Source organism: Anolis sagrei, chromosome X (assembly GCF_037176765.1).
Source record: "Anolis sagrei isolate rAnoSag1 chromosome X, rAnoSag1.mat, whole genome shotgun sequence".
Lineage (NCBI taxonomy): Eukaryota > Metazoa > Chordata > Lepidosauria > Squamata > Dactyloidae > Anolis > Anolis sagrei.
Window position 1 is genome coordinate 46,008,585 of NC_090034.1, and position 6,234 is coordinate 46,014,818.

General features: G+C 46.7%; 1 non-coding gene across 1 annotated transcript; it reads right to left on the reverse strand.

Moving 5' to 3' along the window:
- Nucleotides 1–3,132: 3,132 nt before the first annotated feature.
- LOC132782204 (U4 spliceosomal RNA) lies at nucleotides 3,133–3,273 on the reverse strand. The gene has a single exon (XR_009632042.1). It is a non-coding gene; the product is annotated as a U4 spliceosomal RNA (small nuclear RNA).
- Nucleotides 3,274–6,234: the final 2,961 nt, after the last annotated feature.

Sequence of the window (6,234 nt, forward strand, 5' to 3'; positions counted from 1 at the left end):
TTTTGAAAGTTGGCCATGTTTTATCTGTATGCCAAGTGTGGTCCCGATCCATTGTCAGTTGGGTTCACAGTGTTATTTGACTGTGGAAGAACTGCCATTTCCAAATCCATGGGTCAACTCATGTTTCATAGTCTTTATTGTATGAACAAAGTTAATATTTCCTCTTCCTCCCCCCCCCCCCCCCTTTACACTTCTTATGTACTACCATGGATTCCTGTTTTGTTTCCTCTATAGCCGCTCCATGGGGTTCATCACAAACATTATGATCAAAAGATTTTATTTTCATAATTCAAAATGTATCCATTGTAGTGGTTGTTGTTGTTGTTCATTCGTTCAGTCGTCTCCGACTCTTCGTGACCTCATGGACCAGCCTACGCCAGAGCTCCCTGTCGGCCGTTACCACCCCCAGCTCCCTCAAGGTCAGTCCAGTCACTTCAAGGATGCCATCCATCCATCTTGCCCTTGGTCGGCCCCTCTTCCTTTTGCCTTCCACTTTCCCCAGCATCATTGTCTTCTCTAGGCTTTCCTGTCTCCTCATGATGTGGCCAAAGTACTTCAACTTTGTCTCTAGTATCTTTCCCTCCAGTGAGCAGTCGGGCTTTATTTCCTGGAGGATGGACTGGTTGGATCTTCTCGCAGTCCAAGGCACTCTCAGCACTTTCCTCCAACACCACAGCTCAAAAGCATCGATCTTCCTTCGCTCAGCCTTCCCTATGGTCCAGCTCTCACATCCGTAGGTGACTACAGGGAATACCATGGCTTTGACTAGGCGGATCTTTGTTGCCAGTCTGATGTCTCTACTCTTCACTATTTTATCGAGATTGGACATTGCTCTCCTCCCAAGAAGTAAGCGTCTTCTGATTTCCTGGCTACAGTCTGCATCTGCAGTAATCTTTGCACCTAGAAATACAAAGTCTGTCACGGCCTCCACGGTTTCTCCCTCTATTTTCCAGTTGTCAATCATTCTTGTTGCCATAATCTTGGTTTTTTTGACGTTTAGCTGCAACCCGGCTTTTGCGCTTTCTTCTTTCACATTGATTAGAAGGCTCCTCAGCTCCTCCTCACTTTCGGCCATCAGAGTGGTGTCATCTGCAAATCAATCAACAAATCAATCAACAAATTGTGTAAATTGTAAAAGTTATAACACGGTACCTACACTTGGACAACAGCAGCACTGCACTTTAAAAAATATTTTTTATTGATAACACACAATGAATATATACAATATGATAAAAAAGAATATGATAAAAAACTTTTGCAGTGATTAAATCTGGCTAGAAGCTTTTGAATTGAGGCTGGATGGCCATTCGTTGGGAGGGATTTGACTGTGTCTTCATGCCTGGCTGAAGGGGGTTGGTCTAGATACCCTTTGGAGGTCTCTTCCAGTGGTGTCTCCTTCTCTGGAGCTTTTGAATTGAGGCTGAATGACTGTCTGTTGGGGGGGGGGGGCTTTGACTGTGTCTTCATGCCTGCATTGGGGGTCTCTTCCAGTGGTGTCTCTTTCTCTGGAGGCTTTTGAATTGAGGCTGGATGGCCATTCGTTGGGAGGGATTTGACTGTGTCTTCATGCCTGGATGAAGGGGGTTGGGCTAGATGCCCTTTGGAGGTCTCTTTCAGTGGTGTCTCCTTCTCTGGAGCTTTTGAATTGAGGCTGAATGGCTGCCTGTTGGGGGGGCTTTGACTGTGTCTTCATGCCTTGCTGAAGGGGTTTGGGGTAGATGCCCTTTGGAGGTCTCTTTCAGTGGTGTCTCCTTCTCTGGAGCTTTTGAATTGAGGCTGAATGGCTGTCTGTTGGGGGGGCTTTGACTGTGTCTTCATGCCTGGATGAAGGCAGTTGGACTAGATGGCCTTTGGGGGTCTCTTCCAGTGGTGTCTCCTTCTCTGGAGGCTTTTGAATTGAGGCTGGATGACCATTCGTTGGGAGGGATTTGACTGTGTCTTCATGCCTGGATGAAGAGGTTTGGGCTAGATGCCCTTTGGAGGTCTCTTCCAGTGGTGCCTCCTTCTCTGGAGGCTTTTGAATTGAGGCTGGATGGCCATTCGTTGGGAGGGATTTGACTGTGTCTTCATGCCTGGCTGAAGGGGGTTGGATTAGATGCCCTTTGGAGGTCTCTTCCAGTGGTGCCTCCTTCTCTGGAGCTTTTGAATTGAGGCTGAATGGTTGTCTGTTGGGGGGGGGGGGGGCTTTGACTGTGTCTTCATGCCTGGATGAAGGCGGTTGGACTAGATGCCCTTTGGAGGTCTCTTCCAGTGGTGCCTCCTTCTCTGGAGCTTTTGAATTGAGGCTGAATGGTTGTCTGTTGGGGGGGGGGGGCTTTGACTGTGTCTTCATGCCTGGATGAAGGCGGTTGGACTAGATGCCCTTTGGAGGTCTCTTCCAGTGGTGCCTCCTTCTCTGGAGCTTTTGAATTGAGGCTGAATGGTTGTCTGTTGGGGGGGGGGGCTTTGACTGTGTCTTCATGCCTGGATGAAGGCGGTTGGACTAGATGCCCTTTGGAGGTCTCTTCCAGTGGTGTCTCCTTCTCTGGAGCTTTTGAATTGAGGCTGGATGGCCATTCGTTGGGAGGGATTTGACTGTGTCTTCATGCCTGGCTGAAGGGGGTTGGACTAGATGCCCTTTGGAGGTCTCTTCCAGTGGTGCCTCCTTCTCTGGAGCTTTTGAATTGAGGCTGAATGGTTGTCTGTTGGGGGGCTTTGACTGTGTCTTCATGCCTGGATGAAGGCGGTTGGACTAGATGCCCTTTGGAGGTCTCTTCCAGTGGTGCCTCCTTCTCTGGAGCTTTTGAATTGAGGCTGAATGGTTGTCTGTTGGGGGGGGGGGGGCTTTGACTGTGTCTTCATGCCTGGATGAAGGCGGTTGGACTAGATGCCCTTTGGAGGTCTCTTCCAGTGGTGTCTCCTTCTCTGGAGCTTTTGAATTGAGGCTGGATGACCATCCATTGTCTTCTCATTGAGGCTGGATGACCATCTGTTGAGAAGGCTTTGACTGTGTCTTCATGACCGGCTGGACTAGAGGCCATTGAGGGCCTCTTATAACTCTGTGCTAGGCAGTCTTTGCTTGTGGCAAGATGTAGTTTGGAAAGCTCTCTTTTATAAGGTTTGAATTCTGTCTTTTTATACTGTGAGATTCAGTCTCCGCAGAGACTGTCAAAAATTGCCAGTGCCGACTATATTTCAAGTCGTCATGGCGGGGTATTGGGAAAAGTTTTCAATTAGCAATAATCGCGCCTCGGATTAACCTCATTGGCTACGATACTGCCACTGCGCAAAGCTAGTGAGCAATGGCGAGGGCCTGGCAGTCCCAGCTGCACAACAATGAAGCACCCTACAGTGAACCGGACCAGAGGGAGGAACAGCATGGCCTCTCTTCATTTAGCAAAGAGACCTTCTAACAGCCCATGCTTTCCCTTGTATTCCCCAAGAGGGTGGAGAGCTTGGCAGAGAAATATCTGAATTTGCCAAGCTACTGTGCTGCCGAAAAGCCTTCTGGGCCATTGCATGTAAATCAACCTCCTGACGTCAAAGAAGGAAGTCCTTTGCACTGCAGAGAGAAGGCAGCCAGGGTTGGTTCCTTGCAGTTTGACTCCTTGTCTTTCCAGTCTGCTGGATCGCAACACCCATGATGCCTCGCCCTTGCTCCTGCTGCTCAAAGAAGTCGCTGTCTACAACCTCTGTGGTGGAGAAACACATTAGGAATGCACAATGATTGTGGCATCGGTATCAAGGAGTCGTCCCTATGCGCTCTGAAGGCATGGGACTGCCGCTCCCATCATCCCCAGTTAGTGTGTCCCAGGGGAAGAAGTATCATGGGAGCTGAAATCCCATCTGCTCTGGAGGACTGTAGGAAAACATAGTGTGAGGCAACCGTGCTTTGATCAGAGTGACTGCAAGCGCAGCAAAAAGAGAAAAGCCAGATCCCTCCACTAATCCCAGCAATTCTTTCTTTGACAAACCCAGCTAATCTATTTGTGATGCCACATCGGACGGGTGTCCATTTATTCTTTGGCGGAGTAGACACAGATTTCTGTCTTAGGTAGGGTACCCCTTTGTGGATACAAAAAGGGTAGAAGTAAACATAATAACGATAAAGTGTTAATTAATTATTATTAATATACACAACAGAAGAAGGGCAGGTGAATTAACAAAAAAGTGTGTTTTGTGCAAGATTTTAATTTTTTTGTATTTTTATTCATTATTAATACATTATTACTATTAATAACAATAATAAATCACACCAGAATAACAGGTGAATGAACAAAAAAGTCTGTGTTTGGTGCAAGATTTTAATATTTTTGGTATTTGTATTAATTATTAATACATTATTACTATTAATAATAATAATAATAATATATCACACCAGAAGATGAGCAGATGAATGAACAAAAAGTCTATGACCTCACTACCTCTGAGGATGCTTGCCATAGATGCAGGCAAAACGTCAGGAGAGAATGCCTCCAGAACATGGCCATATAGCCCGAAAAAACCTACAACAACCCCATTATAAGTCATGTTACTTATTAGAGGAGTGGAAGCACAACGAATTACTTCTTTAAAGTGCCCTTACAATTTGAAAGTGTTACAGGGCCCTTCCACAGAGCCCTATATCCCAGATTGTTAAGGCAGAAAATCCCACATTGTTTGAGTGTGGACTCAGATAACCCAGTTCAAAACAGATTTTCTGCCTTGATATTCTGGGATCTTCTGGGTCATATGGCTGTGTGGAAAGGCCCTCAGATAACCCAGTTCAAAGCAGATATTGTGGCTTATCGGCATGGATATTCAGGGGGCCCTTCCAGATAGGCCCTATATCCCAGAATCTGATCCCAGGCTTTGTGTTTATCCCAGGGCCCTTCCACACAGCCATATAACCCTGAGTATGACAAAAGAAAATCCACAAATCTGCTTTGAACTGGGTTATCGGAGGACCCTTCCACACAGCCATACAACTCAGAATATCAAGGCACAAAATCCCACAAGATCTGCTTTGAAAAGGGACCCCTTCCAGACAGGCCCTATATCCAAGGATCTGATCACAGGTTTTTAGTTTATCCCAGATCATCTGGCAGTGCGGACTCATATAATCTAGTTTAAAGCAGAAAACCTGGGATCAAATCCTGGGATAAAGGGCCAGTCTGGAAGGGTCCTGGATTATCTGAGAGCCCTTCCACACAGCCCTATATCCCAGAATATCAAGGCAGAAAATCCCACAATATCTGTGTGTGGACTCCGATAACCCAGTTCAAAGCAGATAATGTGGGATTTTCTGCCTTGATATTCTGGGATATAGGGCGGTGTGGAAGGGCCCTGAGTTATGAGTCCACACTGCCAAATAGAATCATAGAATCAAAGAGTTGGAAGAGACCTCATGGGCCATCCAGTCCAACCCCCTGCCAAGAAGCAGGAATATTGCATTCAAATCACCCGACAGATGGCCATCCAGCCTCTGCTTAAAAGCTTCCAAAGAAGGAGCCTCCACCACACTCCGGGGCAGAGAGTTCCACTGCTGAACGGCTCTCACAGTCAGGAAGTTCTTCCTCATGTTCAGATGGAATCTCCTCTCCCAGTTCAAAACAGATGTGAAATTTTATTCAGACGTGGAAGAGGTCTGAGTCCACACTGCCATATATTTATTTATTTATTTATTTATTTACTGCACTTGTAGACCGCTGTTCTCAGCCCTAGGGCGACTCACGGCGGTGTACAACATGTAAAAACAGGTACAATTTACAACATAAGCAATATCGCAACAACATTAAACAACATCACTATCAATAATACAATTACACTAAATCATTCGCGACGTCTCATTGGTGAATCACAATCCAAATCTCGTTATCCATGTTCCGTTCCAATCGTCATTGCCAGTTATTGCAGCACTTACTCAAACGCCTTCTCAAACAACCACGTCTTTAGTCTCTTGCGGAATGACATAAGGGAGGGCGCCAGTCTGATATCCACAGGGAGGGTGTTCCACAGCCGGGGGGCCACCACCGAGAAGGCCCTATCCCTCGTCCCCGCCAGGCGTGCCTATATCCCACTTCAAAGCAGATAATGTGGGATTTTATTCATATGTGTGGAAGGGACCCTAGAACACCCAGTCCAAACAGATCTTGTGGATTATCGGCCTTGATATTCTAAGCCGGGGTCCTCAAACTAAGGCCTGGGGGCTGGATACGGCCCTCCAAGGTCATTTACCCGGCCCTCGCTCAACCTAAGTCTGAAACAACTTAAAAG